Raw genomic sequence first — 26,234 nt, 5'->3', positions numbered from 1 at the left:
GGTAGCTAGGTGTCATAGTGAATAGAGCATTGTACTTGGAGTTATAAAGGACTTATGTAACTTTGACCAAGTTACTTAATTTCTTTCTGCCTTAGTTTCCTTAACTGTAAAATGGAGATATATCTCAATAGCATCCGCTCCTAGGCATTGTTGTGAGGATCAAATGAGATATTTGTAAAACATAACACAGTCCTTGGCATCGCCTAGGCACTTTAAATATATTTGTTTTCTTTTCATTATTCTTCTAGGGATCCTCTCACTGTTAATAGAAATGGAAAAAAATAAGGGTCTTGGCTGACAATGAAGCATAACTTTCAAGTTAATCATGAAGTTCTCAGGAAATTTCGGATGAAGTCCCCTCAACCATGGGAACTTTTGTATCTTAATTGATCCATCTTAGAGTTGTTTGGAAGATGAAATATGTCTATATATGTAGAGTTTGGAAGAAAAAACAACTTAAGTCATTATATAAATATAGAATGTTTTCATATTATTTTTATTATAATATTTTAAATAAATATGGCAGTGATTTTCATAAGTAAAGGTATATTCTGTTATAAGCTGTTGTAAGGTGAACCTTCCACTTCATGAATCATTGAATGTTTCAACCAGTGTCAAGTGTCCTGTTTTGGATTCCACAAATTAAGTGAATATATATCAACAGAAGGAGTTTGAAATGAGCATAGAGATTAAGATACATTCATAGATACATATTGTTTGACTCAAGAGGAGGTTGAGGAGAAATGTGAAGAATCAATAGATTAATCTAATAAATATTAATTGAACACTTATTAAAATTTATCATTTTCAATCTATTGTTGCTGCTTTGTTTCTGCTGTGGTTTGATCCCATTTGAGGTTTTGTTTATAAAGATACTAGAGTGGTTTGCTATTCCCTTCTACAACTCATCTTGCAGATGAGGAAACTGAGGCAAACAGGGTTTCCCCAGAATATCTAAGGTCAGATTTCAACTTGGGTTTTTTTGATTCCAGGGCCTGGATTCTTTGCATTCTGCCACCCTTCTAGCCCAAGCTATATTTGTGCATTTATACACACATACATACATACATACATACTTACACACATACATACATATATATTTGTAAAATATATATACACACATAAGTATATATATGTAGTATGTCCCAAAAGTTTTAGTGCATTTTAAAACTGTTAATATAATAATCAATACACATATATATATATATATTTATATGTATTCACACGTACAAATACAGATAGATAGACAGGCAGACCAAAAGACAAACAAACCAACAGGCAGGCAGAGAGGCAGACAGGCAGATAGATTGAAAGTGATAAAGAGCTAGAAGAGACTGCAGGAGTTATTTAATTTGGAAAACATTATTTTACAGATGAAGACACTAAGATCTAGGAATTTCCTAAGGTAAGACCACAGGTGATTTTATGTATACATATATACATATATAATATATTATAATATGATATAATAATATACTATATAATATTTAATATAAATTATTAAATGTATTATACATACACATACATATATACACATCTAATGTAAATTGCATATGGCATATATACTTCAATGAGATAGTAGACTAAATATTGTTATCTCAATAGTAACAACAACAACAAAAACAACAAAGAGCCTTCCTGATCTTAGCACTATCATCTGACTTATTGATAAATCTGAAGGATTCCTGGATTTTCATATAATCTGTTGCTGCACTATTAAAGCTTCTAGGTTTTCTATTTGTTCTGCACAAACCTTTCTTTTTATGTGTTATTTCCTTCAATACACTGTGAGCTTTTTGAGAACAGGAACTGTCTTACTTATCCTGTCTCCCCAGTTATTAGCACAGTGGTTGAAACATAGAAAGTGATTAATTTATTTATTTTCATTCACTCATTTAAATAGAACTCACTGCTTTGGGTGCTACCTTCAATGATGCTGATTACAACGCCTGAATATCTTGTCCTTCTTGAAGTCCTCTTTGGAAGACCAGCTAACATATGTGTCACCTTTTTCTAGCTTTCCTGACATTTTTTTTTATCATTTTCTCTTGGTGTGTAGCCTTCTTTTTTTGACATATCACTGTGATGCAATCTTTTGCCTTTTTTTTTTCCTTATATAGTTCTTTTGGTGGTATGCTGCAGCTTACTCTCAGCCACCCTGGGTCCTTTCAGTTGCCTTTTGAGTCATCTTTAAACCTTGAAGGTCACCCAGACATTGGACTTATGATATAAATATTTAGATCTCTTCCCTGAAGGCTTTTTTCAGATGTCTCATCTTGGCTTGGGAATGACTTTGGGTTATCAGAAGGCATGTTTATAAACTCTAAGCTCTGAAAATTCCAACTAAACTAGAAAACTTCCTGTGGCACCAGGGATAAACTGTCTTTTCCAAGAGATATTTCATATATATGCAAAAATTTTTTGACACACATTTGTGTAAGATGATAGACAATTTTGTTTATTAATTAATTATTAAATTTAACATTTATTTCCACAGTAGTTAGCAGAATCTCCCTACTAGCAAGATAGGAATAGTTTCAGATGTCCTTACCACCCATAAACCTTCATCACCTGCCCCACCCCCCTTACCTACACACACATTCAGTTTACAAGCCCCGCCCCCACCATGTCAAATCTTCCTACAGTATTTTTTTTAGATCTGAGTCATGGTAACAGTTTAAAAAGATCTAGATTTCGGTTCTGAGAACCATGTTACAAATGTCATTAGTACCTAGATGACCTGGGGCAAATTGTTTTATGGCTTTAGAGCTTAGTGTTCTCATTTGAAAATTGAAGTAGTTGTACCAGGTGAGTTCTGAATCCTTTCCTGCTTCAATTTTATGTTTCAATAATCTGTTTCACATTGTATTAATGATATATGTTTTGTACCATCCACCAGCACCATTCCATTCCTGCATGAAGAATGGAAACTACTCAAGGGCAAGAGCAATTCAGTTTTTCATCTTCATATTATTCACATCTAGAATAGTTGCAAAAAATAGTAGGAAGTTAATGTTTGTTAAATTGCCTTGAACAATGTGGAGGAGGAGCAAAGGAATGCACAAGACTCTATATTACAGATTCATAGTTATTCATCCATTAAAGTTCCTTGAAATGTTGAATTATGTGAAACCTGAGTCTTACAACAGGACTTTCATCCTCCTCCTAATTCACTGTCCAATTCACTATGCTTCATTCTCCTTAAATTATCCTAATTTATACTTATATACTTAAATACTGTTCCCCCCCTTCACTTAAAACATAAACTCTCTAAGGTCAGTCTTTTTTTTTGCTTATTTCTCTATTCATGTTAATTTTTCCTTTTGGAATTTCAGCATCTAGCACAGTGCTTTGCCTTTATACATGATAAATAAATGCCTGTTTTGATTTTAATGACCAAAACACAAACATATATATATATATATTTATGTCAATATATGTATACATATACACAAATATGGGTAGATATATGTGGATGTGTGGATATGATGATGATGATGATGATGTTTATCCTTCATCTCCAAGAAGAACAAGACATCTAAGGAATGATGCCAGGACAAGCAAGTGAATTAGATTTGGGGAGGGGATGCTGTGTTAAGTTCCTAACCACCCTGTTTCCTCTGGAGTCATCTGAGTACAGTAGTGGTGATTGTTCTGTCTTTTCTGTCATGTCCAACTCTATTTAAGGTTTTTTGGGAAAGATACTGGAATAATTTGCATTTCCTTCTCCAGCCCCTTTTATGGGTGGGGAAACTGAAGCAAACAGGATTAGGTGACTTGCCCAGAGTCACCTATTATGTTTGTATATCCTTGCAGAAAGAAGAGAGAATGAGAAACAGAGATAAAGAGAGATAGAGAAAGAGAGAAAGATGAGAGAGAGAGAGAGAGAGAGAGAGAGAGAGAGAGAGAGAGAGAGAAAGAGGAGGGGAGGGGAGGGGAGGGGAGGGGAGGGGAGGGGAGGAGAGGAGAGGAGAGGAGAGGAGAGGAGAGGAGAGGAGAGGAGAGGAGAGGAGAGGAGAAGAGAGGAGAAGAGAAGAGAAGAGAAGAGAAGAGAAGAGAAGAGAAGAGAAGAGAAGAGAAGAGAAGAGAAGAGAAGAGAAGAGAAGAGAAGGAGGAATGAGGAACTCAGGAAACTCTGAAAGATGAGTCATCCTGATTATTGGTCCAATGTTCTATCCATTGTGCCACCTATCTGCCCCAATATGACTGTATGAGAATGGTAATTACCAATCCCCCCCCAATCCGCACTAAGGATGGATTAAAGAGAATAAAGTTGCACTATGGAATGATATGCATAAATCTAGTATAAGGAAGTATTTGGATAATAGATCATGAATGAGTGGTGGAGCTTCTTTTTAAAATGGCAATTTTCCACCTGTCTAAGATGGCTCGGGGACAGTTTTGACCACAGAGGGATGGACTAGATGTTTTTGAGGCCTCTTCCTGCCAGCCTTATGATGCTAGGATCATTCCTCAACCTGAGCAGACAGCATGAGTCAGCTGCAGTGTCTGCCTGCCTGGAGTGAGAGGGAAGACAGGTGTTGACACAGTCAGAGGCCTGCCCAGGAGTCTTTCCGAGTCACCTGATGACTGGAGAGAGGGAAGAAATGAACAGGGGCACCTGTTCTCAGGTCCCATGGCTGTTGCTTTTTATGTTATAACTTTTTTTGGCAAGTTGGACTGAGGTGATTAAAAGAGAAATCACCAATCTTTAAAGTGAGCTCAAAGGAAAATAGTGATGACAGACAGGCAAGACTAGATAGAGAACAAAAGAATCACACTCACTGAATTTTATAACAACAAGAAGGGAATTTTTTTTCTTTCTTTAAATTTTTCTCAAGTTATTATCTACTTATGATGATTTCATGAGACCATTTGGAGTCCTGAAGAAGCAGCCTGGTGTTTCAAACTATCTTCTATTAAGATGTCTTTGAATGGAGGAGCACCGTAACTAGGGTAGTTTTTCCTAAGGCAAGGATGAGGAGTACTATACTCTACTTGAAAGAAGCAATTAAGATTAACATCTATTTTCTGAGAAAAAAAAAATAATTGAAGTTACCAGTGGCACACTGGTAACTTCTGGAGGTAACATCTGGAGGTCTCTTCCCTGCTTTATCTCACCAGTGGTAGTCAACCTTGGTAGCCTTAATGTGTCTGAAAGTCTCTTCCCATAGTTCTTGTGCCCAATATCTACTCCCATTCAACTTAAATTGTCTCCATTAAGTTGATTTTAGGACATGTTTTTAAAATTGCTGACCCTGGCACATTTTAAGGAATCAACCTCAGGCTCTAGAATTGCTAATTATAACCATGTTTTTGTAACCAAATTTTCAAACTCTGATCCAGTTTGCATAACTTTAATTACAAATGTTTTATTTTCAATAGGGTGAAATAAAGATGATATCTTTTTTGAGAAGTCTATACCCCATTATTTATAGTATTATATTCTATATTATCTTTGGACATTCATTCTTTCACCATTTCATTCCTGTCAGTCTTGTTTTCCCCACTAGATTGTAAGCTTTTTGAGGCTAAGTACTTTAGCCTTTATTTTTATTTGCCCCAGAATGAAAAGCATCTATTAGGCACTTAATATATGCTTGTTCTCTGAAAGATGATTGATTGATTTAGGTGCTTGCCAGACAGAGGAAAATGTGTAAGTTTTTCTTTATCATTGTTCCCAGTCTAGTAGAGAGATACCTTCAAGAAATCCACATTCTTTTTTTCTTCTGTTCCTCCAGTCCTTGAGGAAACTAAGCTATTTTGTCTTGATTAAGTATTTAGATAGGCAGCTACGTGAGCTTGGAATCAGGACCACTTCATTTTCATGAGTTCAATCTGGTCTCAGGCACTTACTAGCTATGTAACCCTGGGCAAGGCATTTAACCCTATTTACCTCAGTTTCCTCATCTCTTAAATGAGCTGGAGGAAAAAAAATGGTGAACCACTCCAGTATCTTTGCCAAGAAAACCCCAAATGGGGCCATGAAAAGGAGGACATGACTGAAGAACAAAAACAAAGTACATAGACTAACTACCTTCTCATCTTCCCTTCTCTATTCCAATTTCCTCTCTCTCTCTCTCTCTCTCTCTCTCTCTCTCTTTCTTTTTTCTTTTTTTTTAACAAAAAGGTAGAATAAAGCTATCCTCACGGGATTGTGATTGAAATACTCTCAACACAGAAAATCTCAGACCATTGCCTTGAACCACAAAGTCAGATCAAAGGCTTGAATAAGAGCCTTGGTTTCTGAAAGACCCATTTTTGGAACCACTCCTTTTATGAATACAGTTCTAGGACAAACTTCGACTTTCTACCTTAAGAATCCTTCAAAGATACTTGGTGGAAATCATGAAAAGATGCTTTCTAGAACCCAAGGTGAAACAGAAAATATATCTAGTCCTACGTCCTTTCAAATTCAGACCATTTAATCCATTCTCATAAACAGTAGGCAGAGTAAATTTTGCTTCATCCTTTGAAGAGGGAGTGGGTAGCTGTTTAAATAGTTCCCTTTGTTTCTTATAGACTATGACAAGGAAGATTACTATTGTCTACTGTGCCAAGCCTTATGTTCTATGTGCCTTGTATTCTAGGGTGTGAATATAGTAAACATGAAATGACAATATAATGTAGTTTGATATGTAGGATGGGAAAGGGGAGTGAGAGGGAGGATAGCAAACTCTTGATCTCTAATCCACATGAAGTATGACAATGCCTGTCCTAATCCTCTTAATTCTAGTGCCTTTCTTGTGTTGATTACCTCCAAGTTATCAACTTGTTTGTACATTTATTTTTGCATGCTGTCTCTTCCATTATACCATGGCCTATTTAAAAACAGTTTTTGTATTTTGCCTTTCTTTGTATCCCTAGATATTGGACAACTAGATGATTCAGTGGATAGAGCACCAGCTCTGGAATCAAGAAGACCTGAGTTCAAATATGACCTCAGACACTTACTAGTTGTGTGACCTTGGGCAAGTCACTTAACCTGACTACCTCACATCCAGAGCCATCTCCAGTTGTTGTGACTGAGATCTGGGCACTGGACCCAGATGACTTCAGAGGAAAAAGTGAGGCTGGTGACTGCACAGCATCCTCCTCACTTAAATTCAGTTCAGGTACTTGTCATGGCATCTTCTCCCTGAAGTCTTGGTCTTCTTTGAGAAAGAGGGGCAAACATCATCTTATCTCTAGTTCTTATCCCTAGCTTTGCATCTCAAGTACCATCTTTGGCACTTAGTCTATGCTTTTGTTGTTAAGTCCTTTCAGTCTTGTCCATCTCTTCATGATCTCACTGGGGTTTTCTTGGCAAAGATACTGGAGCATATTTTCCTTCTCTGGCTCATTTGACAAATGAGGAAAGTGTGGCAAAGAAGATTAAATGACTTCCCCAGGGTCACACAGCTGGTAAGTGTCTGGTACCGAATTTGAACTCAAGAAGTTGAGTCTTCCTGATTCCAATCCCAGAGCTTTATCCATTACATCACCCAGCTGCCCCCATAGACTTGCTAAAAAGATGCCTGGATAAAGAGAGCCATCATTCAGGCTATTTTCTGTTCCCAGAATGATTTCCTCAGTCCACAGACCTCTCTGCTTGTTAAATATTTACCTATCCTAAAAAACCTGACTCCCTGCCACCTTTTCAGGCCAGGAATGACCTTCCTCCCTCAGATATCTCCTTTTGGCCTACTTAGTAAAAAGTGAGTGGTTCTCTATTATCTTTAGGATCAAATATATATTCCTCTATCTGCCATTTAAAATACTTCAAATTCTTCCTATCTGTTTAGTCTCCTAATACTTTACTCACCTCCACATTATTGGCTTATGGATAACTTTCCTATTTGTTTTTCTTGCAGCCAACACTCCATTTTTCATTTTGGTACCATGGCTGCCTCTGCCCCCCATCCTACCCCGCAAAAGGAAAGTTCTCCCCTCTCCCCCTAACTTTGATTTTTCCATGGACTTCTTCAAGATTCAACTGAAATTCTACCATTTGCAGTAGCCCTTTAACATAACTCCTAATCCTTATATCTCTCAATCCAGGATTAACTTCCATTTATTCTATCTCTCATGTATGCATCTAGTTATTTATATGTTGCCTTCTCCTTTAGACTAGAAGGTCCTTGAGAGCTGGGATTATTTTTCTCCCTTCTCTCCTTTTTCCCTACTGTGCTTAGCATCACTCCTGGAACAAACTGAACACTTTATAAATGTTTGTTGTCTGAAATGCTTGATGACTCTGTAAAGCATGTTTTTGTCAGTGCCTTTCAAACCCTTCTAGACTAAAAGTTCTCTAATAGTGGATAGCAATATCATAGATAAACATATATCCCAAGAGTTAGCAAAGTGTTCTGTTCACAAGTAGGAATTAAATACATATTAATTTCATGAAGGAAGGGAAGAAGAAAAGAGAAAAGAAAGGAAGTAGAGAAAAGAAAGAAAGGAAAGAAGTAAAGAGACAAAAGGATAGGGATGAAAGAACAAGGAGATAGATGAATGGAGGGACACAGGGAGGGAAGGTGAGAATAGTAGTACAAAAATGACTGTGGGTAAACAGTTTTTTTTAAAACAGGAGATCTGGTCATTATTTAAAGAGAACTGCCACATTATAGGAGTAAGAAAACTGTTCTAGAAGGCAGAAAAGAGAGGGTCTCTAGTGACTACCTTTATGTACCTGATTTAAGAAATGAATATTTATAGTATTCAGAACTGTACCTTTAGTCAGCTTGGCCTGAATTTCAGGGGTGTCTGTTTAACTATGAATAGGCTGAAATATCTCACTATCTGAAGGACTATTCAAGAGCAGTGTTTTAAACTTATCACCAGAAAAATATGTGATAAGATGGAAGTAAAGGATGAACCAGTCCTGTGACAAGAGGAAGAAATAATTAATGTATGGGTTAGCTGAGCAACTTGTATTCACATAAAATCAAAAGTAGGGACCCACCTCCCTAGCATTTTGAATTGATTTCATATGGTTTGAGCTAAGGGCAAAATTCGCCTAGTTTGAATAGTAGGCATGAATGGAATATATGATCAGTCTCACCCAGGAAACATCTATACTTATGAAATCACTAACCTATCAAAGAATTTGAATATCATCCTGTGGTTATTGGGAATGTCAGCTTTAATAAAAAGAAGTAAGTTGAAAGTCCAATTGGAGAAAGGAAGAATTTGAGTGTTTTCTTTCTACTTTCTCCTTTCCTTTAGGAACAACTCAGTTTCTCACTGGAGTATTTAGTTTGTTGGAGTTAGAACTTTACAAAGAAGCAGAGAGTAAGGACCCAATTTCCTTGTCAGTGCACTTTTTTGTAAATTATATCTCTACACCAACACTTTCCTTTGTGAGTATTCCACTTATTCCTCCATTCTTTTTTCTCATTTCAGAATAGATCTAAAATAAGAAGGAAAGGGAAAACTATTTCCTCTTTTGTCAAGAAAACCTTAAATGGGGTCATGAACTATTGGGCTTGACTTAATTGACTAATAAGAACAACAAAAATATGGGGAGCATCAGAGAAATGCTGAAAAGACTAAGAATGATAATGTTTTGCCTGAACAAGTCAGGACTTAGAGATGGAATCATTATTTTAAGTATTCAAAAACCCTTTACGAGGGGTTAATGTGGATAGCTAGGTGGCACAGTGGATAGAGCACTGGCCCTAGAGTCAGTAGAAACTGAGTTCAAATTTGACTTCAGATACTTGGACAAGTCACTTAATCCCATTGCCTTAAATAAATAAAACTTTTAAAAAAGGGTTAGCTTTATTCCATTTTAACTTGATAGAAGAAAATAAATTTCCTAGCCCTCAGAACCATTCACATGTGGAATGACTTACTTTAGAAGGAAGTAGGTCTCCCCTCACTAAAAGTATTTAAAGAGTCCAGATGACCACATGAAGGAAATTAGTTACTATGATCTTGCAAGTGGCAAATAGAACTGCTAGACCCATACACTTTCAATTATCCATATTGTAGGGGGATAGAGAAATTATGAGGTACTTATATCACTGGCTGTGATTCAAATTTATAAGAAAGGAGAGGGTAGTCTACTTTTTGTTTAATTCAAGTTAAAGTTATTTTTTAATGAATCCAAGAGAGCCCTACATCTTTATCCCCTTCCAGAATGTTCTTTTAAGAAATGACTAAAGGACTGCAGCATTTTCACCAAGCAGAAATCAGCCCATGGGAGACACACCATCTCCTGCTTCCTCATGTCTTGAATGCTTCCTCTTCTCAACCTCACCTCTTAAAATCCATTGCTTAATTCAAGACAGCACAACTATCACCTCCTATATAAAACTTTTGGGGATTTTTGTGGTCCTGATACTTTCTCTTTTTTGAAATGACTTTGTCTCATTTTGAATGTATTTTGCATTTCTTTTTTGTGTTTTCCTATAGCAGGAAAGTTTCATGAGGGCAGGGAGTATTTTAATTTTTGCCTTTGTATCTTTAGTCCCTGGAACAGTACCTGTTACAAAGTTGTCACTTAAAATCATTGTTTATGTTGAAAATTGAAGTGAGACAGGTATATAATCATGTTTATTTCCCTGGATGTCATTTTTAAAATCACCTGCATTATATTTTTATGGTCTTTCATAGGACACATAAAAATATTTTCAAGAAATAATTGAGAAAATCCTACAGCCTTCAGCTTCCATTCTGTTCATATTACAATGTACATATACACACTCTCACAATCACCATACTCAAAAAAATACCCAGGATAGCATTTGGAAAACATCTTCCACACCAGTGCTTACATTAATTGCTACTTTGAATGCTCCTGCTGTGATTTCAATGGAGCTAGTTTGGGTCTATTTCTTAGAAATAACTATCTTTATTACCTCTTCTCTAGGATTCATGCTTTATAGAAAGCAAACATCTTCACTAATCTTCAATTGCATTTCCTGTTTTTATTCTATAAATAATCCTTTTTATTGTTATCACCTTTTTAATGCTGGAATATTTCATTTATTTTAAGTTTCTAGTATTAGTGGATGTTTTCCCTCCTGGTCTCTAAGCCCATTTCTTGCAGCCCCATTTCCCCCCCATGGAACCTTGTGAATATCATGTTTAATTCAAATGTGATCCATTATTTTGTTGAAGTTGTTTTTTTCTGCATATTTCTGCAATTTGCAAGGGCATTATGAAAATGGCTTCTGTGCTACACAAGTAGGAATTTGTTTTAGTATCAGTCATTTCTCTCGTGCTTTGCAAATGCATCTTAAAATGTGCCATAATGAAATAATGCTGGTTAGGGGTGAGTAACTACCATGTGTCTTTTGGAAAACAAATTCAAATGGATTTTATATTAACTGGTCAGTGAAGAAGAAATATTCTTAACATATCTGGTAGTTCTGTGGAAAATATTTCAATGTTTCTGTATTTGATCCCTGAACATAGTTCTTTCTTGGAAATGACTAGGAAATAGGCATGTTCATAAGATTCTCTCCTTACTTCATTATAACTCCCTACTTTACAATCATATGATTACAGCTAGGAGTTCAAATCTGGTCTCAGACACTAACTTGTTGTGTGACCCTGGACAAAGCATTTAATCCTGTTTGCCTTGGACCATCATGTATAAAATGAGCTAGAGAAGAAAAGAGCAAACTACTTCAGTATCTCTCTGTCAAGAAAATCTCCAAAAGAATCATGAGGTGTCAAAAATTACTGAAAATGACTCAACAACAGCAACAACAATAATATCATATATTGAGTGCCTTATAGCTCGGTCAACCTTGAGTTGTGTTGACCCACCCAAATTTCATGGATTCTCCTTAAGCTACCCCAAACAGTCCATATATTCTCATTTCCAGGGTCTTCCTCTTTCCAGGTGAGATTTAATTAGGCATGAAAACATGTCTTTCTTAATGTGGTATGATGAGGATTTCAGACCTATTTGAAGAGAGAAATTTTGTGTAGCTGTGAATCCTACCAGCCAGTGCCTTGTTCTTCATTTCTGAACTAAAACACATGTAAAATTCTTTTCCAGATATCCACCCACTGATTAATTGTATGGCCTTCACTTCTCTAAGACTCAGTTTCTTCACATGTAAAATGATAGTAGGAAGGAAAGAAACTAGTCTTTATTAAGTACTTCTTAAGTGTCAAACATTGGGATAAATGCTTTACACATATTATCTCATTGATTCTCACAACAATCCTGGGAGGTAGATATTATTATTATCATTATCTTCATTTTTACAGTTGAAGAAATGGAGGCAAACCAAGGCTAAGTGACTAGCTCAGGGTCATACAATTAATGTGTCTGAGACTGCATTTGAACTCAGGTCCTTCTAACACAAACCCAGTGCTCTATGCATTGCACCATGCAGGTTGAATTAGATTAAAATCATATTTAGAATCACAAACTTTCAGAATTTGAAGGGACCTTATATATTATATATTATATTGAAGGGGCCTTATATATTATTTGGTTGTACCTGAAGTCATACATGATTTCATGAACATAATTACTACCTCTGTGATTTTGGACAAGTTCATCAAACTTCCTAAGACTCACTTTTTATCAGCTATAAGATGAATTAGTTGATTTTTCAAGTCCCTCTAGCTCTAGCTCTCTAATGGTTCTTCCAAATGGCATTCTTTCAAACATTTGGAACCAATTTTCTTACTTTATTTTCTTCCTCTCCTTACCTGTTATCAAAATCTACTCTTTTTCAGTCTGAATCTTTCAAAAGATCCTCACGTGACATCTGCAGACTCCTTCACCACAATACCTGTTGTCTTAGGTTGTTCTCCTAATTTACTTAGACATCAGGTTTTTTCCCAAAATGTGGCTTTTAAAACTGAATATAATACACCAAAGGGTGCCTTATTAGGGTAGAATGCAAGAAGATTATTCTTCCCTTGTACCTATTTTGCAAGTTTTAGATTTCTTAATATTATAAGAGACAGCATTAGTTTTTCTTCTGGTTTATAATATTGAAATGTGGATTAATAATCAAACTGTTATTGTTTAATTTGTGTCTGGCTCTTTGTGATCCCGTTTGGGGTTTTCTTGGCAAAGATCCTGAAGTAATTTGTCTTTTCCTTCTCCAACTCCACTTACAAATGAGGAAACTGAGGCAAGCAGGGTTAAGTGGCTTGTCAGGATCACAAAGTTAGTAAGCAACTGAGGTTGGATTTGAACTCATGAAGAGGAGTCTCCCTGATTCCATGCTTCCTAATTCTACCATTCATACTCTCATACATACTAAGCATTTAATGTTTTAGCTAGCTAACTAGATAGGTATTATGGCAGAATGACTTTAGGTACCGAGACAAACTTGAATTCTTGGATTGGGTAGAGGAAGTGGCTATGCTAGGAGTTCTTCATATAAAAAAATCATAAATTCATTTCCCCTTCAAAAATATTCCTGCCGCTCCTACTAAGAAACTACATGGTTTTGTTCTCAGTCCATACATAAACATGCACATATAAACATACATATATATACATATTAATGGATTGATGAATTCTCACACAATATCTTACTCTCCAAAATTATATCTGCTAAATTTCCTCAAGCTCCGAGCAGAAAAAAATGGAAGGTGACTCTGCGGCAGTGATTATAAAGAGCTGATCTTGCCACAGGTACCAGGATCTTGGCCATTTGGATGTCTAGTCAATATCTTGAAATATTTTTGCCTTGATCTCCATCCAAGAAAGTGCATCCTCCTAGAGACAGAGCAAGTGCCTTTAATTAGGATAATATAATTCTGTTCTTCTAAAAAGCAGATTTTGTTTATAAAGGAACCAGAATATCTATTATTTGCTCCATGGTGCAAAGTATCTTTGAACAGCCTGCTCCTCTGAATGATTTAATGAGGAATGGGGGGGAAAAAGGTAGATCATTCTTGAATTATCAGGACCATTCATTATTTGGAAAATCCTAAGGAGAATTGTAAAGAGGGATTTTTCTTGTGTTTTACAGATATATGGAAGCTTTTAAAAAATATTTTTAAAAGTTTTGTGTGTCAGGAAAAAAATCATGATTCTAGACTGTGGCAACACACTCATAAATTTCAGGTTTTCAGCAGATGGTACTTGTAATTTGCTCCATTAGAAAAGCTGTCCCCTTCTCTTTTTTTGACAATTTATTTGGATGTGTGCCATTTATCTTCATGGTATATATATGCAGAGAGTAAGTTTCCTTGAAATGCAGCCACATTCTAAAAAAGGAATTGCTAATATGTATGTAAATTTAATATACCTGACACATATAAATATTATATACATATATAATACTATTTGTGTGTTAACATGTTTATAAAGCTTACTATGTACTAGGCAGTATGCTAAGTACTTTTTTAAAATATTATCTCATTTATTACAACAATCCTATTATCACTGTTTTATAGTTGAGGAAACTGAGGCCAGCAGAGAGATTAAATAATTTGTTAACAATCTCACATTTAGTAAGTATTTGAAGTCTAGATTTGAAGTCTTCCTGCTTCCAGGACCATCATTCTATCTCTTTATAAAGCATTTTATATAAAGCACTCTATATAAAGCACTTTCTAATAAACAGGAAAGTAATTGAAATAATTTAGAAATATCCTCTGCCCTAATTTAACAGATAGGACACATCATAATACCTCTGCTACATGTGAAAGATTTGTGATCTCATTGTAAGGAAATCACTACATGAGAACTATGTCTAATAGTAAAAACCACAATCCCTCTATAACTCAGGAAATATATCCTAAGGAATTAGTTAATTTACAGAGAAGTAAGTTGGTCAAGGCCATGTGACTAGTTAGAATCAATAACTGAATTTAAATTTGGGTCTTCCTAAAATCATGATACTCTTATCTACTGTACTAAAATATTCCTGTAAAACACACATGAAGAAAATCAATGCAAAATAAAATTGTTCAATAAAGACAGTGAAATGTATTAGAAGAAATGTTGTATTTACAATCAAATAGTCTAGGTTCAAATCCTGGTTTTGTCAGTTAGTGACTGTGAGCTTGATTAAGCCACTTAATGGTTGCCAACTCAGTTTACTTATCTTTTACTGAGAGTCTGAGACTCTAGCCCCTCAGGTCCCTCAAAAGGATACCTATAATTCCAAGGCATAGATGGAAAATAGCACATTGGTAGGAAATAGTTCAAAGAACTAGGCACAGTCCCAGAAAGGAAAGAGATTTTTCAATTAGAATAATAACATAAGGCTTCTTGGACAAAGTGTTACTTGAGGTGACCTTATAAAATTATTAAGTTATCATCATTTGATTGAAGTTGGAAAGCATTCATGATATGGGGAACAATATAAGCAAAGACTTGGAGTCAGAATAACATAGGCAATCTGGAGGGGGCAATTAATAATTTTTTTGATTCTGATATAGAGGTCATGGGAACAGTCTGTGAAATTATCCTGAAGTTAGGGTAGTGCCTAGTTATTATTCTGGAAAGTGTCATGATTCAAATAATCAAAATGATGTATTACTTTAAAAACTTATTTTATAATTAGCTCTTTTCCATACATAGATACCAAAATACAAGTAATATTGAGGGCTAACCTGGCTCCTGAAATATTCATTTTTTTGGAAAATATAGGCAGTATCTGGTAATTAGCCTTTTTTTTTGTTATGGCAGATAGAAAAAATAATTTTGATTAAGAAAATGTAGGATCATGTCCAAGGTTTGGAGATCCTCACATCACCCTTTGTGAACCTGGAAAAAGAATTGAATTTGGAGTCAAAAGACTGGGAATCAAAATCTGATTATGCTACTTTAGACAAGTCATTAAACCTCTCTTGCCCCTGTTTCCTCATATGTAAAATGAGGTTATTGGTCTTAATGTTTCCTTATGATCTTTCCAGCTTCAGTTGCTATTAGGCTAAAATTGTTGTTAAGATCTTTCATCTTAACATCTACAAATCCTTGTCTCTTTAGAACCTTTGATGGCATCTCAACCATCATCATTTTATCTTTTGTTATAAGGGAAATAGTTTCACCTCAGCAGAGCTTTGCTACAATTCATAATTAAATATTTAGGCATGTAGTAAATTAGACTCCCCACATGACCACTGGAAAGTAGGTACTCCATTTACTGCAGCATAAATGTTTTACAAGCTATTGTAATGTAGCTAGTAAATTAATAATGACAATTTAGGTTTCAGCTAATTAAACTCTTTCTTTGTGTTTATTAATTTGAGGAGATGAAGTAAAAACAACTTTGACAGGGATAATAAGTATTGGACTAGCAATACTGTAGCCACTAAAATTCAAAGGAAGCAGAGAAGAAGCCATGGACTATCATATTTTACATTTGGAAAGGATGTTAATATTAGTATGCTCCAACTCTTTCATCCACAAAGTAGAAAATTGACTGGATGAAAGTCATACAGGAAGTAACAGATAAGGGCTTCAAATCAAGATTTAACTTTAGAGTCAATAATCTTTCTTGTATACTATGTTCCCTCTCAGTATACAGTCTCATAGAGAAATTGCTCTATCCAACTGTCTCTTGTATGAATCACTACTCGTCCCTGGGTCTAGGTCATAGGAAGGAGACATTTGAATTCAACTAAATCATAGTCCTACTGATCAATTAACTAAAAATGATTTCTAGGGGAACTACACTAGACCAAATGGTGTGTAAAGTTTAGGCATGGATGACCCCTTGTATCAAGTTTATATTCCCCATGTAGATAGTACATTAATATAAAAGAACAACCATACCTACTTACAATTGTTCAGAGAAGAGATAATTGATTGTGGTGGAGTTTTAGAGAAGGCTATATTTAATAATATATTGGCAATGGACTAAACAAGGACTGAAAATAAATTGAGAAAGACAGTGTGGGATGTTGTCACTAGATCAGGGTTCAATTTCCATTCCTGCCACTAAATAACCATGAATAAGTCATTTAAACTCATAATAATATGCATATATATGTACATATATATACATATCTTCATAAGGCAAGTGTGAGAAAAGTACATTACAAGCTTTAAATTTATATGGAAGTATAAGTTGGTGTCATTTCCATCTGAGTTGTAGTTAATAGATGGATATAGTAGATGATAGTTCTCTAATGGCCATGAATTAATGAATGATTGAATGAAAAACCATGTTTGCCTAAAACAGTATACTAAGAACAAGGATTAAAAATAGAAAAGCAAGACAGTACCTGCTCTCAAGGAGCTGTCAGTTTTTTTAAATAAATATTTTATTTACTTTTCCAGATACATGTAAAGGTTGTTTTCACCAATTATTTTTGCAAGATTTTAAGTTTTATATTCTTCTGACTCCCTTCCTTCCCTCCCCCCAACTGAAAACAGTCCAACATTGACCATATATGTATAGTCATGCTAAAAACAGATCCATTTTAGTTGTACTGTGAAAGAATGAAATCAAAACAGAGAAAAAAATAATACATAAGACAACTTTTAAAAATTGAAGTTAAGTTTTAGTCTGCATTTATATCCTAAGATCCTTCTCTGGATACAGATGTGGTTTTCTATCATAAGCTATAAATATGTTTGTACATGTAGGGTTTTTTTTACCATTTTTTGTGATCTCCTTGGGATACAGATCTAGGAGTGTTGTTGCTGAATCAAAAGATATACACAGTGTCTCTCATGCTGTATAATCAATTCCAAAGTTCTTAAGAGAGAGAACTTCAGGGTGTACTGGTATCCTTTCTTCTCATCCCCTTGTGAGCACTTGCCCTGTATGAGTTCTCCACAAAATAGTCTTTTTGACAAGTGTACTGGCATTCTTTTAACATGGTCAGTTCATTGTATTTGCACTCTCTTTAGTAATATAGGAATGTTTGGTAATTTAGCTCGAGAAAGGACTGCAGTGTCTGGTTTCTTTTCCTGTCTGGTCATCTTCAGAATCTTCCTAAGACAATTTAAATGGAAGCAATTCAATTTCCTCACATGACACTGGTAGATTGTTCAGATTTCACAGGCATATTGCAATGAGGTCAGCACAACAGTTATGTAGACCTTCAGTTTGATAGTCAGTCTAATAACTCTTCTCTCCCATACTTTCTTTTGGAGTCTCCCAAATAGTGGGCTTGTTCTGGCGATGTGAGTGTCAACCTCATTGTCAACATGTACCTCCCTGGAAAGGCCACTGGCAGGGTAAGTGAACTTGTCCGTGGTCCTCAAAGTTTCTCCATTCACTGTAATCGATGGTTCCACTTATGGATGGTGTAGTGCTTATGGAGCACCTGTGTTTTCTTAGTGTTGTTAGACTAAAATTAGCACAAGCAGCAGAGAATCGATCCATACTTTGTGTAATACTAATAGTATGTAGGAGTGACTTGAATATGGGTCTTGGGTTTAGATTAGGAAGACTTTGGGTGAACTCAGTGAAACCTATCACATGTTAATTTTGTGATCTTAGTCACAATTTGAGCATCTATATGCCTTAGGCTATACTTTGTGACTTTGAAATCTGAGATAGGCTATATCTAGGCACAAGATAGGGGTGGATTAGTGACTTTTCACACTTAGTGTTCTCTACACAAAAATAACCAAAAATCCTTCATGGCTTTGAACAGAAACATAAACTACAACAATATAACCCTTGTGAATAGTATCCCTTTGTAATATACCTGGCACTAATAATGAGTTCAAAGAATTATAAGATTATTTTCTTAGAATTTCCTTATAATAGTGACCCTCTGGGTCTTTAAAAAAATGGAAACTTCCAGAGACTAAATGACTTTCCTGTGGTTGAATGGTAAATAACAGATTTGGAACCGGTTCTCATTTCACTATGCTACACTGATTTCTTGATCTTAAGACTAACTCCCAAGAGCCTAATGATCACATTTTTATCACTCTGACCAACTTTTTTGATCATCTTTCCTTCTTAAATCTTTATTTAGACCAACTATAAAGTCCTGAACTTTTCAGACTTATGATCTTTTGGAGCACTGCTCACTTCTTTAACTTATTTTGATTGGTGAGCATCATGATGCATGGCTTGGTTGATATTTCTCATCTCACTGATATAAGAGGTATTCTTCTAGGGGAAGTTTTTGCTATGGAGTCCCATCTCCCCCACCCCCTGCTGATCCTTATTGTATACATTTTTATTCTGAAACCTGATTTGGGGCTTCCTCACTTCTATTAAGGTATAAACATATCTCTAAGGACCCCTAAAATCATGCGTATTTTAGCTTCAGGAAAATCCTATCTTAATCTATCCCCCTATATATGCCTTGTCAATGTTTCTCCCTTGGGAAATCTTTCTTATCCTATCTCTACTTGTTTATTTCTTGCTCATACTTCTAGACCCACCTAAATGTGTCACATTCTCTATATTGCCCTATCTTTAAAAACTTGCCCACACTGGATTCCTTCCTTCTCTAAACTCCCACTGAATTTAGTGATGGTAGGATACAGTTATTGGTCTCTATTTGACTCATGCATGTAGGGGCAGTGTGACTCCAACTTGGGCAGGTGAGCTTGTACTTAATTTGAATTAATAAATTAAGCATAGGATTCCTGATGGGGAATTCACTCAGTGAATTCTAGTTAACTGGTTGCTTTACTTACTTTGCTGCCTAGGAAACTCTAAGGAGCTGAACACTTGGATGATATGGTTTTTTAGAAGCAAAATGTTCAAAGGTGCCTTAGAGTTTGATATAGTCTAACTTGCCCCATCCTCCCTCCATTTTAAAATATGACTAAACTGAGGCAAATTAAGATCAAGTAAGTAACGAGTTCAAAGTCACCTACCAAGTTAAGAACAGAACCAGAATTAGCACCTGGAAGGTGAATCCCTTGAATTGTCATTGATGAGTGATTTTTATACACCTTCTCTTAAGCAAAGCTGATTCTCACTCTCCTTCCAAATTTGAAATGACTTGATCTCATTTTAAATTAACTACGCATTATTTTTTAAATGTTGTTTTGTCTTTATATAATCTTCTCCTATATATCCAGTTCCTTTCTCCTATTCAGAAGAAGGTAAATCCTCCATTACACAGAATAAGGGCTGGTGAGAATGAAGCATGGGGTGGGGGGGGGGGGGAGACCAAGAGACAGAAGGAGATGATGGAAGACAGAATGAGGCCAAAGGGAAAGAGATGTGGAAGCAGGAAGGAGAGAGAAAAGAGTTGTGTTTGTGTGTGTGTGTGTGTGTGTGTGTGTGTGTGTGTGTTAACAATGAATTGTCATTAGGATGTTTAGATTTGCAGAGTTCAATACTTATAATCTACCACCTCTGCAAAGAAAGGTGAAAGCACATTTTCTTTTATCTTTGTGAGGGCCAAGTCTGATTTATTATAGCTACAAACAGTTCAGTTTTGCTTTATTGTTCTTTACTATTATAAAGTTGTAATTGTATATTGTTTTCTAAATTCTATTTATTTCACTTATCATCAATTCCATGTCTATGACTCTGAATTATTCATATTTATCATTTGTCATGGTACAGAATCATTCCCTTACATTCACATACCAGAATTGATTTAACAATTCTCTACTTAATAATAATTGAGGAAACAGTAGCTAATATCTTAAGTGACTAATTTAAGCATGTACTCTGTGCTGGGCTCTATGCTAAACAATTTACAAATATAAGCTCATTTAATCCTCACAACAACTCTGGGGGTAGATGCTCTTATTATCCCCATTTTACAGATGAGGAAATTGAGGCAAACAGAGGTTAAGTGAATTACCCAGAATCACACAGCTAGACAATGTCTCAGGTTGGATTTAAACTCAAGTCTTTCTGATTCAAGGCCAGTTGCACCTTTTTCCAGGTGTTTATTCCTAACAAAAGCATTGCAATGAACATATTGTTGGCTATGAAACTTGTCGTTTTAGGTTTGATCTCCAAGCATTACATGGTGAGCAATTACATCTTTTTTTTTTCATGGCACAATATGTCTGATGGAGATTTCCTGCTCCCTATGTGAGCTTGGCCAGAGCTTTTCCCACTAAGAAGCAGGCAACAGTAGAAAGAGCATAATACACATATTAATGAACTCCTTCAATTTTTCAGGTGCCTAGAAAATGCCATTGATGCTTTGTCACTGCTGAAATCATTGGGAGGTCTGAAATGGCCTCCATCTATTATCATCACATTGTCACAATTCAGAAGTGGATGGCAGCTCCAAACTGAAGGGAGAATATTTTAATTGTCATAATTCGGAGTGGTCACATCAAATTTGAAAAAAGAGAGCCAAGTATGCTGTGTGTTCTAATGAGACTGACTGCAGAAGGATTTTGTGTTTGGAATGAGTACCTAGGATGAGGCAGCCTTCTGTCCACAGGAGGTGTAAGAAAAGGCTGCTTAATTGGTATATATATGAAATGGAATTCCTCTCACTGGAGTCTTTTTTTAAAAAATGATTGTTCAATGGTAAGGGATAGGGAGGAGATGGTGCTGTATACTCAGTGTCAGATGGTTTTAACTTGGCAGAGTATTATTCTTTTGTTTTTGTATAAGAATCTTTAGATGAAAAGTTCCTCAGGTAATTTAATGTATTTGGATGTCTGCTTGGAAGAGGAGAGGAAGAACAGGGAATAATTAATACTCACTTTCAAATGCAGATAATGCAAAGGTTTTTAAGACTTTTCTCTTGGGTTCTGTATTCTGTAGACTCCAACCAAAGTCACACATCATTATATTGGCCTTCTCTAAGCTCTGTGGGTAGCAGAAGAGTCACTTAAAGAACACACTGTCACATTAGGTCATGTGGTTTCTCCCAGGTATCTTGTTACTCATCGAGCAGACTGCATTCAATACAAATAGTTGCTTTAAGGAACATATAACACTTTGAATTTATTTCAATTCCCAGCTAAGATCAACATTCAGTTAATTAGTCACAGGGGCCTTATTTTATATGAATAAAGCTGAAGAGACCTTAAAGATCATCTAGTCTGACTTGAGTAACTAAGCAACCATTCTTAAACCATTTTACATATATTAGGTCTCTAAAATTTTACTGTGAAGAGGAGAGATTTTTCAAAAATCTTAATTGTCCTCAGTTCTCTTCTAAAAAAGAAGGAAAAAAAACTAACCCTTCAACCATGTAGAGCTAGAAGAAGAAGCCCAAGAGAGATGTGATTGAAAGCATGCAAAATAGAGAGTCAGAAAATTTGGGGGTTCCAATCCTACTAAAAGTGCAGCTAGATGTGGTGGTACAGTGAAAAATGCACTGGACCTTGGAGTCAGATGAGCCTGAGTTCAAATCCAGCCTCAGACACCTGACTCTTACTAACTGTGTGACCCTGGGCAATTCACTTAACCCTGATTGCTGACATCCAGGGCCTCTCCAGTTGTCCTAATTCTGGGTCCTGAGCCCAGATGGCTCTGGAGGAAAAAATGAGATTGGTGACATAGTATAGCCCCCCTTACTTAAATACAATTCTTGTGCTTGTCATGGCATCAACTCCTTGATATCATCACTATAGACAAATTACTAAACTTATCTTGCCCCATTTCATGATCAGAAAATGAAGAATTTTGAAGAGATGATTTTATGAACCACATAAAAATAACTGAGAACATGACTGAGAGAAAAGAATAATGCTGGTTCTGCAGTTAAAAGATGTTTGTTTGTAGCCCTTGAAATATTACTTTGAGTTATTTGACCTAAAGCAGATTGCCTATCACTCTGTGACTCTGTTTGCCCATCTATAAAATGGTAATAATAATAATAATAATTCTTGCATAACTTGCCTAAAATGTAAAAATCCAATGAAATAAAGTCTAAAATATATTTATGCACACACATATCTATATCCAGATCTCTCTATATATAATTTATATGTATATGTGTATATGTACAGTTATTTTAGACTTGAGTAACTCACACTATGAAAATTCTTTTATCCACTTCAGATTAGGAACTCATCTATCATATGCATATAAGATATCTATCTAGATATGGATATTTACCTACCAGAACATTAAGAGTTAAGTAACTTAGTCTTTTAGCACTAGTATATGCTAGAGGCCAGTGTGGGAACCAGGTCATGTGTGACTCCAAGACTTCCTACCAATGCTATCATAGCTTATTTCTATTAATGCTATTATTTAGTTGTGTACAACTCTTCATGACCCCATAACATTCTGAATAAACAACCTTGAACCATATCTTTCTGCTGTAGAGGGCATCCTTCAACAAGGTCAGATCACATGGTCTTCAAGGTCTTATCCAACCTCTCCTCACCCCCAGCTAGCTGACATTAATGAGGATTTTTATTATATTTTATAAGATATGTTAGTTGGAGATATTCTAAATATTATTTTCCTTCAGTATTTCCTAAAGCAAAGTATTTTGGTGGGTATCCAAATATATCTATAGAAAACCATTTAAGTCTGCTGGCACCTTGATTTGCTTCAGTTGAAAGATGTGATTAAATTTCTTGCTGGTTGGGAACAATTTTTCCTAAAGTAATGAAGGTTTTGTCCTCCCTTTTTTTCTCCTCTGGTAAATGTATCTAGATGATAAATTGAGAATAGGTGTAGTGAAAATGATAGTGGATACATTGATATATATTTAGAACCACTAATCTATAGCTTTTTTAGAGCAGAATAATCCTTAGAAGTCACCCTGTCCAGCCCTCATTTTTTTAAATAAAATTTATTTTTCTTAATTAACAGAAATCAATTTGTCTATCTCCCATCAAACATTCAATTGGGAAAAAATACAACAGCCTTATAAAAATATGCATAATCAAGTAAAACAAATTTCCACACTGACTCTATCCAAAAAATCTCTCATTCTGTATATTGAATTAGTTACCCCCTCGTTGACATGTGGATGGTTTGTTTTTCCACGGGTCCTCTGGAATCATATGTGTTCATTGCCTTTGCATTGTTGTTATGTACTTCATTCTCATTCTATTCATTTCACTTTTTTTTCAATTTATTATAGTCTTCAGAATTATTCATTTTTGTATTGCTGTTATAGTATAAATTATTCTAATTCTGTTCACTTCACTAATGTTAAATGACAAGGTCACAAAAGGCATAAGATCTTAAAGTATACTGCTTTGGTATGTGATAGAAGAAAATTCAAAAGCAGGTGTGGATTAGAATAGATTGCCTTTTCCAACTCAGATATTCTGTGTTTCTGAGTTAATGGCAGTGCAGGGACTAGAACTTAACTCTTTGAAAAACCAACCCTGTGTCATCTCAAGACATTCACTGGCTCAATAAGTGATTGAGTCAAGATTTCAACACCAAGACTTTTACTCTCTAGTAAATATCTTGGAATCCTGAAGAGACCCCCAAAGACTTGGACATTGATCAGATATATTCCTACAAATTTAGTCAAGAACATGCATAAATCACCCCAAATGGATGAGAATGTCCACAGGCTTAAGCATCCGTATTAAAAGAAAATTTCAACCTTCTCTCATAGTCTTCTAAAGAGATACTGTGATATCCTTTTGCAAGTACATTGAGAGCTGTTTGGATTTCTTGAAAATGTGAGTGTTTTTTTCTCTATTAAGAGGATAATCTTATGTGTTATTAATAATGATGATGAGGTCAGTGATAGAAACTAACCTTTCTTATCATCTTAGCAATCTACAAAGCAGTTTCTAATATAAGAAAATCCAAGAAGTTGGGTATTTATTATTGATTCTGTGGATACAAGTAGATACAAATTCAAAGTTCCGACATTCAAGGAGTTTCCATTGCAGTGATAGAAGACAATACATAAAAAGAAAACTGAAAATTGGGAGGAAGGGAAAGGAGATGAAGATGCCCATGAATAGGACATTGCAGAGGAAGTCTGAGAGAATCAGGAGTATATAAAGCCAGGAAAGGAATGATGATATAGTTGGTCTAGTTATTTTCCTTAAAGTGAAGGTTTGGAGAGGAATCACATAAACTGAATGAGAGACCCCAAAGAAGGTGAAGGGTACTTCCATTGTGAAGTTTAAACATTCACAAGACTGGTTAAATTATAAAGAAAAATTTATTAACTACCTGCTAGAAGTCAATGTGCTAAGTGCTAATTGATGCAAAGATAAAAAACAAAATAATCCCTGACCTCAGTGAGTATACAATATCCTGACAAAGTACAACATGAATAACTAAATACCTCTCTACCTCTCTCTCTCTCTCTCTCTCTCTCTCTCTCTCTCTCTCTCTCTCTCTATCTATCTATCTATCTATCTATCTATGGAGTATACAAAATGAATCTCCAACTTAAAGGAGTTGGGGTAGCAGAATTGACTGGATTGGCCAATGAGGGGCATTTCACCCACAAACTATTTCTCCTAATATTCATCTCATTTCCAAGACAAATTTTAATATGCAACAGTGTCATGGTAAAGCATCTTATAACAACATCTTAATTAAATAAAGGCTACAGGCCTGTAGGGTGATAATGCAGCACACTTTATAATCTGCTGCTTTGCATACAGAAGTGGCTCTTACAAACCCTGTGAAAGGGATTCAGTCAGTACCTCAAATGAGAGGGTGACCTTCACAATTTAAAAATTGATTAATGTGAGGATCATTAATACAATCTATATTCTGTTCCCCAAACAAGCTCCCCCAATTTGAAGAAGGGCTTTTGCTCTCAAGGATAGATGATACATATTTTAATACAATTATGAGTAATGATGTATGTAATTTATATTTATTATGCATAGTAAAATATATAATTAACAACACTGGGTAATGAATTTAGGCATGAAAACCTAGAGATGCCAAGGAGCAGCTTTGAGAAAGAAGAGCCCCTTGTGACCTCATCCTGCTTGAGAAGATTATTTACAGTGAATGCCTTTCTTTTGATAATTATTTCTATTGCCCTTCCATTTTCTGAACATGCCTCATGGATAGGCCAGTTTGGGTTATATGCAACATTTGCATATATACTTCTAGCAGAATGATCAAAGGACAGTAAGCATTTTCTCCCAGTAGGATGTAATTAGAAGTCAACAGGAAAACATATGTTAAATAGAATTAATCAAATGTAATATTCAATGAGTCAGCATGGTTTAGGGGAAGAAGTTGGAAGAATGTATGACTCTTCCACTTGCTATCATGGTGATAATGAACAAGTCAATTATCTCTCTGAAACTCAGTTTCTTCATTTGTAAGAGGGCAACACGAATATGTACAAATAGATTTAGAGACCTTTAGTATGTCACAGTCAGAAAAGAATTTAGACCTAATATAATTAGTGTTTCACAAAATTTCAGCATTCAGGATGACCTTAGTCATTCTAACACCTAACAGGTATTTATTAAGTACATACTATATATGAAGCAGAAACCAAAG

The 26,234-nt window shown here is 35.4% G+C and overlaps 1 protein-coding gene across 3 annotated transcripts in view; it reads left to right on the top strand.

Annotated features, from left to right (window-relative positions):
* LOC141508420 (disks large homolog 2) overlaps positions 1-26,234 on the top strand; it is a 2,787,507-nt gene that overhangs the window by 1,482,201 nt on the left and 1,279,072 nt on the right. The gene's annotated exons all lie outside the window — the stretch shown is intronic.

Source organism: Macrotis lagotis, chromosome 1, assembly GCF_037893015.1.
Source record: "Macrotis lagotis isolate mMagLag1 chromosome 1, bilby.v1.9.chrom.fasta, whole genome shotgun sequence".
Lineage (NCBI taxonomy): Eukaryota > Metazoa > Chordata > Mammalia > Peramelemorphia > Peramelidae > Macrotis > Macrotis lagotis.
This window is presented reverse-complemented; position numbering and strand designations above follow the sequence as displayed.